This window comes from Equus asinus, chromosome 10 (genome assembly GCF_041296235.1).
Source record: "Equus asinus isolate D_3611 breed Donkey chromosome 10, EquAss-T2T_v2, whole genome shotgun sequence".
Taxonomy (NCBI): Eukaryota; Metazoa; Chordata; class Mammalia; order Perissodactyla; family Equidae; genus Equus; species Equus asinus.
Window position 1 is genome coordinate 14,049,356 of NC_091799.1, and position 12,164 is coordinate 14,061,519.

Genomic DNA, 12,164 nt, shown 5'->3' on the forward strand with positions numbered 1-12,164 from the left:
ATTAGCCTTCCTCTTCATCCACCTGCGGCCTCCCCCCCCTCGACCCCCCCCCCCCCCCCCGTGCCTGCTCTGTGAGGCAGGTGATGTCCCTGTCACAGCATGGGCTGTGGAACCAAGCAGACTGGGTCCCCATGCTGCTGTGTGACGTTGGGCAAGTTACTTAACTTCTCTGGATCCTTGTAAAATGAGAGCAAAATTAGTCATTGCCTCCCAGGCAATACTAACAAAGTATTGTGGGATGATAAAAAGGCTGAAAACGCCCGGCACACAGTGCCTGCTCAGTAAAAGTAGCTGTCATCGTCATCTTTTCACAACGCCCCTGAGCTCAGTGCTGTTTTTATTTCTAAGTGAGGAAATTGGGGCTCAGAGGAGTTAAATAATTTGCCCAAGGCTGCGAGTGGCAGCGGGGGTCAGAATCCACGTCAGCGCTAGCCAGTTCCTGACCTCCAGGTGATGAACGGTGAGGCCACCTGCTTTCCTGCTGTCGCCGTCGGGGTTGCAGAGGGCATCCGGGCTCGTGGGGCCCCAGGCGGGCTGGCCCGGCAGAAGGGCTCCACGTGAACGAATGTCGCCGGCGCTCGCGCGCCGCCCCTGCATCCTGGTTAGTGGCGCCGGTGTTGGTTGGGCTCCGGCGCCGCCGTCGCCTCGGGCACAGCGCGGGCTTCATTGAGATGCGCTCGGCGCGGTCGGGGCGCGCCCCTCGGGTGCACGGCGGCCGGGGCGCCCCGCCGGGGGTGGCCCTACACGCTGCTGCTGGTGTCGATCGCTCCCCCGGAAACGACGAGCAACGGCCTTCATCTCGCCCGCCACGCGCAGCCCCTCCCTCCGCTTCGCGCCGCAGAGCTCCCCGGCTCCGGGCTCGGAGGCTGCGGCGGGAGCCGGGCCCCTCGCATCGCAGCCCGCAGCTCCGGCGCGCGGCCTAACTGGGCGGCCTGGCTGCGGTTCGTTAGCATCCGCTTCCAGCCGCGGTGCGGTGGTCGGGGCCTTCCCGGTCCGGAGAGGCCCAGGCCTGTGGCTGGAGGGCAGACGTCGTGGTAATTTCCGGATCAGCTGCTGTGCTTGAAGTTGACCGAGGTCCGATGAATGGGAACGCGCAGGAGAACCAACCGCTGCCGGTGTGTCCTCGTTAGGGGGGCTCCTTGGTTCATTTTCAACCCCTTTTATCATAAGCTGTCACGCAAACTCTTCCCCCTGCCTCGGCTCCCAGCGCTTCTCCCCGGCTCATGCCTGCGTGTGTACCACCTCCCCACCCCACCCCCGCCGGCCCCGCGGAGGGAAACCCAGACGATGCTGCCCGCCCCCACCCCACAGCCTCCTCAGGTGCTTCTGCTGTGGGACCCACGCCTGGCTGCCGCTGAGAACACCGGGTTACACCTGCTGGTCACGCAGAGCTGGGCCCATCGCTTCTCTCTCCCGGGAATTTGGAAGAGAACTGAGGGCAGTGGAGAGGATATCTGGGGTCTGTCCGGCCTAGCTGGCAGCACAGCACAGCAACGAAGTCCATCTGGAGAGAACAGAGAGCAGCAGGCACAGGCCACCTCATCTCTCAACAAGTGTGTATTGAAGGCCTACTATGTGCCAACGCTGGGAATATAGCAGAGGAAAAAAAAGGACATTTCTGCCCTTATGAAGCTTCTGTTTCACAGAGATGATGACAGGAAGCTGAGAGAGAGAGAGATCATGTGATTTCTGATGGTTGCTGAGACCCGTCTCTGCCCTAGGCTCCCATGAGCACACTAACCCTCCCAGCATGCTCCCTTTTTTTTGCCTAGGGTGTCAGACAGCGTTCACAGGCACCGTGGTGTGGGGAGGACCAGTCTAGAGGTGTGCCCAGGCGCCACGGGAGCAGGCCGGTGGGAATTTAAATGAGACCAGGACTCATGGGCGACCCCCAGGGGAAGGCAACTTGGGAGCTGAGTTTTGAGGCACATATGAGCGTTCAGAGGCATGAAAAAAAGTGACCGTTGACCATGGAACACGCTTCCATTTATAAAAATAGAAATATAACTGTATTATAAATATTTTTATTATTAAAATGTTACTTATTAAAAAACTCAAACAATACAACAGAGGCGCATCACATAGAAAGTGAAACTCCAGTCCTCGCCACAATAAAACCCTTGATTGTCCTTCACTAGAGATAGCCAGAGTTAAAAGTTCGGGGTGAATGAATGGATGGATGGATGACGGCTGGAAAGATGGGTGGGTGTGACGCCAGTGGGATGGTGTTGGACATACCGCCCTGTAACCTTCTCTTTTTTTATTGTGGTAGGATCACTGAACAGGAGATCCACCCTCTCAACAAATTTCTCCATGTAGGTACCGCATTGTCAGCTACAGGCTCGTGGCCGCTCAGCAGATCTCTAGACTTCATTCATCTGCGTGAGCTCCTCCCTCCTCCCAACCTGGCGCCCGCCATCCTACTCCCTGCTGCTGGGAGTTTGGCTATTTCAGATACTTCATATTAGTGAAATCATGCAGTGTTTGTCCTTCTGTGACTGGCTTATTTCACTTAGCATAATGTCCTCAAGTTTCATCCATGCTGTCACATATGGCACTTTTCTTTAGCAAAACAATTTCCTAATTTTTTCACCAGCAGTCCAGGGACATCAAACAAGCTATAGTCACACGCCATGTAACAATGTTTCGGTCAACGCTGGATGCACGCACAACCGTGGTAGCAGGCTGTACCATCTAGGTTTGTGTAGGTACACTCTGCGATGTTCACACTGTGACGATCTCAGAATGTGTTCCTGTCGTTAAGCGATGCGACTGTCCTGACCTGCCAGTCTGCTCATTCCTTCCCCGGGGCAAGAAGGCTGAGCTCAAGGTTCGCAGCCGTCACTTCGACTTGACTATAACTGGTTTTTAGTGATGCCCAAGTGAAGTCCAGTTTTTCCTGTCAAGCTCATATTTCCTTTGCAAATCTTCTCCAACTGAGCTGGGGCCCAGAGGCCAGAATAAGGACACTGATGTCTAATTTACATGTCAAGAGCCAGCAGACAAGCTTGGTTATTCTCAGAAACAGCAGGACATTCCACTGACCTCCATGTGGAGAGGAAGAACAAAAAACGTGGAGTGTGCTGAGGCCCAGGTGGGAGGTGCCGTGGGCTGAACCTGCCATCTCGGGTTCACAGGGAGGCGGTGCCTGGACGTTTGCAGGCGGTGGGACCTCATCTGCGACGGTAACCTTATGCTCTCTACAAAGCCACAAGAACTGGAAGGCAGACATTCACATCACATGTGGTGGAGGGAGATGCATGAAAATGAACTTTATAGCCACTTGAAAAAAATACATATATATCACAATCCTGTTAAGATAGATTTCACATATCATAGAATTCACCCATTTAAAGTGTACAATTTAATGGTTTTTAGTATATTCACATAGTTGTGCAACCATTCCCACTAACTAATTTTAGGACATTTTATTCCCCCAAAGAACACCCCTGTGCCTGTTAGCAGTCACCCGCCATTCCTCCCATGTGTAGCCTCTAGCAACTGCTAATTTACTTTCCGTCTCTATGGATTTGCCTGTTCAGATCATTTCATATAAACGGCATCACACAATATGCGGCCTTTCTTCACTGTCTTCTTTCATTTGGCGTGTTTTCGAGGTTCGTCCACGCTGTAGCGTGTATCAGCACTTCATTCCTTTTTATTGAGGAGTAATATTCCATTGTCTGGATGGACCTCATTTTGTTTATCCGTTCATCAGTTAAGGGGCATTTGGGGGCTGTTTCCGTTCTTTGGCGGTTATGAGTAATGCAGCTATGAACACTTGTGTACGAGTTTTTGTGTGGACGTGTTTTAATTTCTCTTGGGTACATGGCTAGGAGTGGAATTGCAGGGCCATATGGTAATTCTATGTTTAACCGTTTGAAGAACTGCCAGCCTGTTTTCTAAAGGGCAACACCATTTTACATTTCCTTCAGCAGTGTGTGAAGGCTTCAGTTTCTCTATATTCTTGCCAACGCTTGTTATTGTTGTCTTTCTAGCCATCCTAGGGATGTGAAGTGGTGTCTCATTGTGGTTTTGATTTGCATTCCCCGATGGCTAATGACACTGAGCATCTTTTCATGTGCTTATTGGCCATTTGTATATCTTCCTTTGAGAAATGTCTATTCAGATCCTTTGCCCATTTAAAAATTGGGTTGTTTGTCTTTTTATTATTGAGTCATGAGTTCTAGTATATTCTAGATATAAGTTATTTATCAGATATGTGATTTGCAAATATTTTCTCCCGTTCTGTGGGTTGTCTTTTCACTTTCTTGATGGTATTGTTTGTAGCACAGAAGTTTTTTTTTAAAGATTTTCTTTTTCTTTTTCTCCCCAAAGACCTCCAGTACGTAGTTGTATATTTTTTAATTTTTTATTTTATTTTATTTTATTTTTTAGCAAGATTAGCCCAGAGCTAACTGCTGCCAATCCTCCTCTTTTTGCTGAGGAAGCCTGGCCCTGAGCTAACATCCATGCCCATCTTCCTCTGCTTTATATGTGGGACGCCTACCACAGCATGGCTTGCCAAGTGGTGCCATGTCCACACCGGGGTTCCAAACTGGTGAACCCCGGGCAACCAAAGCAGAACGTGCCCACTTAACCACTGCACCACCGGGGCCGGCCCAATAGTTGTATATTTTTAGTTGTGGGTCCTTCTAGTTGTAGCATGTGGGACGCCGCCTCACCATGGCTTGATGAGCAATGTCACGTCCATGCCCAGGATCCAAACCGCCGAAACCCTGGGCCGCCGCAGCGGAGCATGCGAACTTAACTACTTAGCCACGGGGCCAGCCCCATGAAGTTTTTAATTTTGATGAAGTCCAATTCATCTATTTTTTTCTTTTGTCATTTGTGGTTTTGATGTCATATCTAAGAAGACTTTGCCTAATTCAAAGCCATAAAGATTTACTCCTACATTTTCTCGTAAGAGTTTCATAATTTTGGCTCTTACAGTTGAGTCTATGGTCCACTGTGAGTTGATTTTTCTGGATGGTGTGGGGATACAGTCCAGCTCCATCCTCCCACATGTGGATGTTCTAGCCACTTGTGTGAATGTCTCTGAGCAGCCCTCTGGGAGAGGTGCTCTCTAGGGCAGTGTTCAGCATGTGAGAATCATCTGGAATGCTTGTGAAAATGAAGACGCCTGGGCTCCATGCCTGGAGATCCTGGATCAGCAGGGTGGGGCGGGCCGGAGATGTGTTTTCTAGGAGACACCCCGTTGCTGACCCCGTGGTGGAGGGACTGCGGACTGGATGTGGAGGGTCACTGCACTGTCTTGTGGAAGGTCCTTGTAGTTAGAACGTAAAACTTCCGAAGTACCTGGAGACGTCCATTTCTGGCAACGTGGCAGATTAGATGGCCTGGCGACCCCTCTTAAAAGACAGCCCTAAAAATTCTGAATGAAATATGAAAAATAAACCTCTTAAAATTACAACTGAGCTCGCGTGAACAAGTGAGAATATACAGAGACCAAAAATGACAAGAAAGTATAAATCCAGAGAGACAGGTGAGGGCTGGAGCCAGAGCCACCTGGGAAGTGTCTGCTGACCCCTGGTGGCCCAGGGCTCCGGGTGACAAGGACTCTGCCTGGGAGCCAGCGCAGAGTCCTCCCAGGTAGAAAGAGAGACTGGGAAGGAAGATTGGCAACACGTTTAATGAAACGGGATTGGCGTCCGGAATATGTAAAGAACTCCTCAATGTCACCAAAATGCAAGTGGCCAAGTGGAAAACTGGAAACAGATACGGGCAGGTACTTAGAGGAAAACATGAACGGTCAATTAACTTTAAGAAAAATGCTTGACCTTATTAGTAATCAGAGAAATGCAAATTAGAGTCACAGTGAGATCTGCCTGCACGTGCAGCGCCAGCATTTAACAAGACCCACAACACAAAGTGTTGGAGAAGGTGGAGCCGCTGGCCCTGCCGTGCAGTGCTGGGGGAGGGAAACGGGCTTAGCCACTTGGGAAACGGAGAGACAATCATCTACTAATGCTTTGCACGCCTCCCGCGGGACCTGGACCTCCTCTCCTGGTGTCGCATGGAGAAATGGGTGCAAGGCGCACAAGAAGACGTACGTGGGAATGTGACTGGCGGTTCTATTTGTATTAGCCCAAACAGCACAGTGTCCATCAACTGCAGTATATTCATACACGAAATTACCCAAGAAAACAAACTCCTGATAGATGCCTCGATATGGACGTCTCAGAGCCAGACACAGAAGGATACACATTGTGTGATTCCATTTATATGAAGCTCAAGAAAAGATAAAACTAATCACTGTTGATAGAAATCAAAAATAATTAAGTTACCTCTGAGGGGGTCGTTGCCTGGGGACGGGCACCGGGTCTTGTAAATGCTCTGTATCAATCTGGGGAGTGGTCCCACTCCACTCTTAAGGTGTACTGAAGGTCTGTGGCCTCTTTGTAGACGTTATATGTTAAAATTTAAAGTTGACTACATTTGAGAGAGGTGTAGGCAGCAGCACTCACACGACTGAAGAGAAAAATATGAAGAAGACAAACGGGCATTTTACAGAAGGAAACACCCTCCTTAGAGATTAGGGAAATGCATACTGTAGCGGACGGTGTCACACCCTCCAAGCCTGGCAGCTCGGTCCCAGTCTGGCGGTTCCCAGGATTGGCAGGATGTGGAGCAGTGGGAACCTGGATGGACTGCCGGGGGCGAGGGGATGTCGGGGGGCCAGGGCAGGGGGGCGATGGCCATCACTCTGGAAAACAAGGGGCTCATCTGGTGAAGCGAAGCTGCGGCTGGCCGTGACCGGGCCGGCACTAAGAGGCCTTGGGTGAGTTGATAACTGCGCTCGTCACCTCAGGAGCTCGGGAAACTGCAGATCGTAAGAGCCCCCGCTTTCGCCCCAGAGATTCCTGCCTTCATGCGTGCAGCTGGCCTTGGGCACCACTCTCAGGAACAGTCCAGTGTCGCCAGGTGCACACGCCCCAGCCTGAGGCGGAGCTGAAGTGCCGCAGGGGGCGGAGCTGAGAGAATCAGGCCCGAGCAGGGTGCCTTGCCTCCCGGGCTTCCCTGGGTGGCCCGGGGGACTCTGTGAGATGCTGCACTGGGGTCGCCCCTCGCTCCACAGTGAGTCTCCTCAGCGGGGCCCCGAGTGGCAGACGCTGTGGTTTCTCATCAAGGAATCACAAGGGGAGGGCGATTCCCCCTGGCCTGGCCGGAGCCGCCCTCTCACCCAGCTTCCTTTGCCTGTTTAAGGAGAAAATCAGGAAAGGAGCAAAAGGGCACGAAGCCTGGAACGGAAGTCCAGCCAGCTGTGCCGCTAGCCGTGTGACCAGGTCCTTCCCATCAATCGAGGAGACAGGGACTGGGGCTCTGTGCTCTCCCTGCCTTTAAAGAGCTGTTTAATTATGTTTGAGGAGCCCGGGGTATAGCGTGCATAACTGTCCCAGTTTGCCTGGGACAGACAGAGTTGGAGTTCCTGGGATGTAGGATTCTCATGTTTAATACCGGGCCAGTCCTGGGTAAACCAAGATGAGTTGATCATCCCACCAGCCCGATCAAACCCTGGAACCACAGGCCAGCTGCTTTCAGGGTTGAAGGTACTTCACAAAGCCTGGACCAGGCACCATCAGGGTCCTCTGCATCATGGCTGTTGCTGCTGAGGAAGAGGAGGAGGAGGAAGGTGGGAGGGAGGAGAAAAGGAAGGAAGCCCACCAGATCCAAGAACCCCCTTTCTTCTGCAGTGTCTCTCTAGTACCTTCTCTTGACAAAGTGTGACGTCGTGCTCACTGCAAAGGAGAAATGCCGGAGAGTCCAGCCCATTAGAGCAGAGCAGGTACTGAAGGGCGAAGCTGGAGCTGAGTTAATAAATCAATAACTGGCACGGGTGTGTCATTGATTTATTTGTTTTTATTGCTGAGTAATACCCATTCTACACCCGGAATACATAATAACCCCCACGTGAATTGCTGCCCACCCTAGAGTGGAGGGGGTGAAACATAACCAACTCACCATCGCGGGCTGGCTGGTCTCCGTGAGGGTGGCACCATACTGAGCTCACTGCTGGCTTCTGCTCCTGACATGCTGGACGTTCAACAGCAGCGGCAGCTGGATGGGTCTTGATGTGAGAAACTCCCTGACGTCGGCCCTGAGTGCCCTCCACCCCGCCATCACAGCTGCACTTTGCAGCCCCATTGTGCAAGTGCTGGGGTGTGAGAAGCTGGCCAGCCTCCGCTGGATGAGTTGTTCTGTCCAGCTGGTGTTCAGTGCCTCCTCTCTGATGGATGCTCTCTGGTGGGTATGGACAGGAGATGCAAAGATTCCCTCACTTTGTGCTCATTCCCATAGGTGCAGCTACACGTGTCTTCCCCAGAATTTCTTGTTTCCAGTTGCCCAGTCTGTTTCCTTCATGGCCCCTGACGGGTCAACCACAGCCATTCTCCACCGCCCAAGAACCTATGCATAGTCTTACCTCAGCCCATTTCCCTCTCCAAACAAGGGAAATAACTAAGTGTACTGCTTGAAGCTCAGCCCACGGCAAGGATTTCCCCTCATCAGTGTCTCTGGAGATTATCACCGAGTGAGGTTGTAATGTGGCAACAGGCCATTTTGGGTTCACATCAACACGCTGAGCCAGCTCATCCATGAAACAGGCCAGTTTCTTTCCTCCCCCATCAGCTGGTCATAAGATATTCCCCAAGAAGCCATAGGTGTGGGCTGAGGGAGAGGCACCAAAGGGACAGAGAAGGTGACATGGGAACACAGACTTGTAACTTACTCATGTCCTTTGAACCTGTCCAGAGCCGACCCTGCAAACACTATCTTGTTTGTACAGCTGGTTTTTGCTGCATCGGCCTGACCTCATGATTTGTTAGATCTGATCGTACCTAGCTCATGATGCGTAGCTCTGGTCGTATGGTCACTTGGCGGACGTCCCGTTGTCAGGCACGCGGTCTGCACCAGAGCCCAGTAGCACTAGCAGGGCTCTACTTAACAGTGAGTGATGCTCTGTGGCAGAGGCGTGGCCTTCCTCCAGGACCCTTGGGGTCTGTACTGCAACTCTTTAGGGCTTGTTGGAGACCCCACATGGCCTCCTAACCTACACAGCTATGTCCAGCTCCACTGGATCTGCTGGGTCACATGCGCACGTGACAGGGCAGCTTGCTTCACCTGCTGTGGAGCCCTTCCCTGCTGTGTGCCCCACATTCAAGTGCTTGCCACTTCCTGTTTACCAAGTCCATTAGGATGCTGTCATCTTGTAACAGACCAGCATCATGTTTTGTGTAATGAGAAGATGAATGTCTTTGGATTATACTGCGATGAAAAGCAGATGAGTGTTTCGGGAGGAGAGAAGAAATTGAGACCCATTGGAACACATTGATTTGTAAATATATAATTAGCTAATTTAGTTATTGAACAACAAAATACCCTAAATGCATGTAGGTAACCAGCAAGGGGGTGCTAGGTTGTAGTGGATTTTAACTCTCTTGATATGTAATTAGAGCCACAGTTGTCATACGTCGTCCTAGTTTTAATAAACAGTCAGTGGGTGTTTAATTTGTGTCAGTATTTTGCCGAGCTTCCTTTGACGCCCCGTTTTTCATGATTTCTTATCAGGCTTACTCTGACACTCTGTCTTGATCAGGCTTGCTCCGACATTTTGCTCTTTGTGATTTTTATCAGTATCTCTCACGCTGCCCCCTACGGTGTGTCTAGTACGTCTGACAAGCCACGTCCTCTAACATTCCTCAGTGAGGCTGCACCAAGTTCGGCTTCCCCACACGAGGAAAGGGAGGCCAGGACAAGACAGTGAACATGGACTTCAGTCTTTGCAGGTGAAGGCAACTCCTCTTGGTCCTCCTGTCCGATGGGCGTTGAGAAGACGGCATTTGCCTCGTCAACACGCCACATGTCGATTGCCAGAAGCTCTGTCTGTTCTAGTAAAGACGTAAAATCTGGCATAGCTGCATTGGTGCTATGACTTGATTATGTTTAGAGAAGCCCACTGTCATCTGTGGTGACCATCTGGCTTCACAGGGGCCCGTGAGGGTGACAGTACCTTCATAGTGCCACCTGAGTTAAGGTATTTGCCTCTGATTTACCATCTAGGCAGGGGCAGCAGTTCCAGGGGCTTCGCTTGGCCCTTTCTCCACAGGTCAGAGAACCAACGCTAAGTGGAAACATCCCGAACATGAACTCTGGCACTGGGGAAATGACCACAGAGTGGGTTTTCAAGCACATTGGCTCCCAATTTTTGGTTAAAATCAAACAAAACACTCATTATCTACCAATCGATCTCACCCATAAGAACCCCCTGGCCTATTAGCCATTGCTGCAAACCCCCGAGTAACAAGGCTCTGATCGCCACTCCAGCCCGCCCATTATGGCAATTATATTTCCCATTCTTTAGCAGTTCAGTGCCCCCACTGGATCTCTGCTATTCTGGAATCCTATCATCATTGACACTAAGAAGTCCAGGTCCTCGGCAACAACTCTTACTGTCAATCCTGGCCTGAGGACAGCTACCACCAAGCTTCTCACTGACTTAGTGCCCACCCCTTGCTTTGGCCAAAGGAGCTTCCTCTGGTCTCTCCTGGCAAACATGGCCAGCTGGTGGGCGCCCTGGTCTTGCGTCACCCCTTCGAGCGCGCCCCTCTCTCTTTCCGACCTGCTGCAGACCTGAGGCAGCTCTGGCCTCCGCGTGCCGAGGGCTGCTTTAGGGTCCCAGCTTCCCTCAGCCATCCACCGTTACACAGGACCATCTGCAGGTGTCCTCGCCTGCCACAGAGTGCTTCCCATCAGTAAGCTCTCCTCCACCCAGCCTCCGTTCTCCTCCCTCTCGGCCCCGAACTCCCTGCTTCTGCCAGTGCAGGTCCGGCAGCTCTGGTGAGCGCGCAGCATCCTCCCCGGGCAGGGACTGTAACGCTCCACGTGGGTGAGGCTGAAATTAACCCGTCATGACCTAGAAGGAATGAGGGGAAGCGAGGGTGGACCTGGAAGAGGACAAATATCACCTTGTGAGGCTTCAGGTGGTCTTGGCGTGACCCCCAGGCGATCAGAGGTGCTCTCCTTCCTCGAGGGCAGGGACTCAATCCGCTGGCCGACAGGCGTCCAGGGAATCTGGGATTCATTTAAGTCCCATCCCAGACTTCAAGGTCCTTATCAGGAACCTAACTTTAGTCTAGATCGTGGCCGTGCACTCAGACTCCTTCGTCGCTCCGAGGACGTTCCCCCAGTCCGATGGTACCTGTTGCTGACTGGCACATGAACCGATTCCAGGGTCGCACCCTGAAGGTCTGCTTATTTTACCGACTGTCTTTGTTTAAGTTCCCCCCGAAGCAGACTGAAATAAGGGCTTTGCTGTGGGTAGTTTATTTGGGATGTGATCCAAAGCAGCAGAGATGAAGCAGCGAGGAGAGTGAGGCAGACAAGGGGGAAACCTCAGGATGAGGGTTAATGGTGGGCTGCTGCGATGAGCTCAAAGACACAGGGGAGGCCTGAGGACAGGCGAAGGACGCTGCTCAGAGGACTGAGACGATGAGGCTGCGTCTTGCGCGCTGGCTTCCCTCCCCGCTGACTTGTGGCTGAGCAGGCCCGCTGGTGCTGGAGAAAGGCCTCAGGCCGAGGGGTCCAGATCTCAGGGCAGGAGGCTGCACTGCCAGCCCTCGGCGTGCTGGGGAACTCAGGACGGAGGATGTGGGGAGAAATACAATCTTAAAAGCAGCCAGAGTAAAAGGATACATTATATATAGAGAAAAAGCAATTTACCACAATGGAGGCCACAAAACAATGGAACTAGATTTTTAATGTGCTGGGAAAAAATAAATTTATATAATTTCCACTATATCCTGTGAAAATATTCTTCAAAGATGAGAGTAGGAAAAAGGGAAAAAAAGATTAAATAAATGAATGCATATAAACCAGTTTTCTTTTTTTTTTTTAAAAGAAAACAGCTCAATATATGTGTCAGGTAAACAGAAGCTGAGAAAATGTGTCACCAGGAGAGCTGCACTGTGGTGAATGCTAGTGGCACCCTGCCTTGCCAGGGAAAGATTCCAGCCGGAAACAGATCTACAGGAAGAAACGAAGAACAACGACGTCTGGACTGAGTGTGTCCCTCCAAATTCATAGGTTGAAGCCCTCACCCCAAAGTAATGGCATTGCAGACGAGGCCTTTGGGGGTGGTTAGGGTT

The 12,164-nt window shown here is 51.5% G+C and overlaps 1 long non-coding RNA gene across 1 annotated transcript; it reads left to right on the top strand.

Annotated features, from left to right (window-relative positions):
• The first annotated feature begins 702 nt into the window (after positions 1 to 702).
• Positions 703 to 3,570, top strand: LOC123289261 (uncharacterized). Its single transcript, XR_006533064.2, has 3 exons — positions 703 to 1,115; positions 1,312 to 1,553; positions 2,273 to 3,570. It is a non-coding gene; the product is annotated as an uncharacterized lncRNA (long non-coding RNA).
• The last annotated feature ends 8,594 nt before the right edge of the window (positions 3,571 to 12,164 follow it).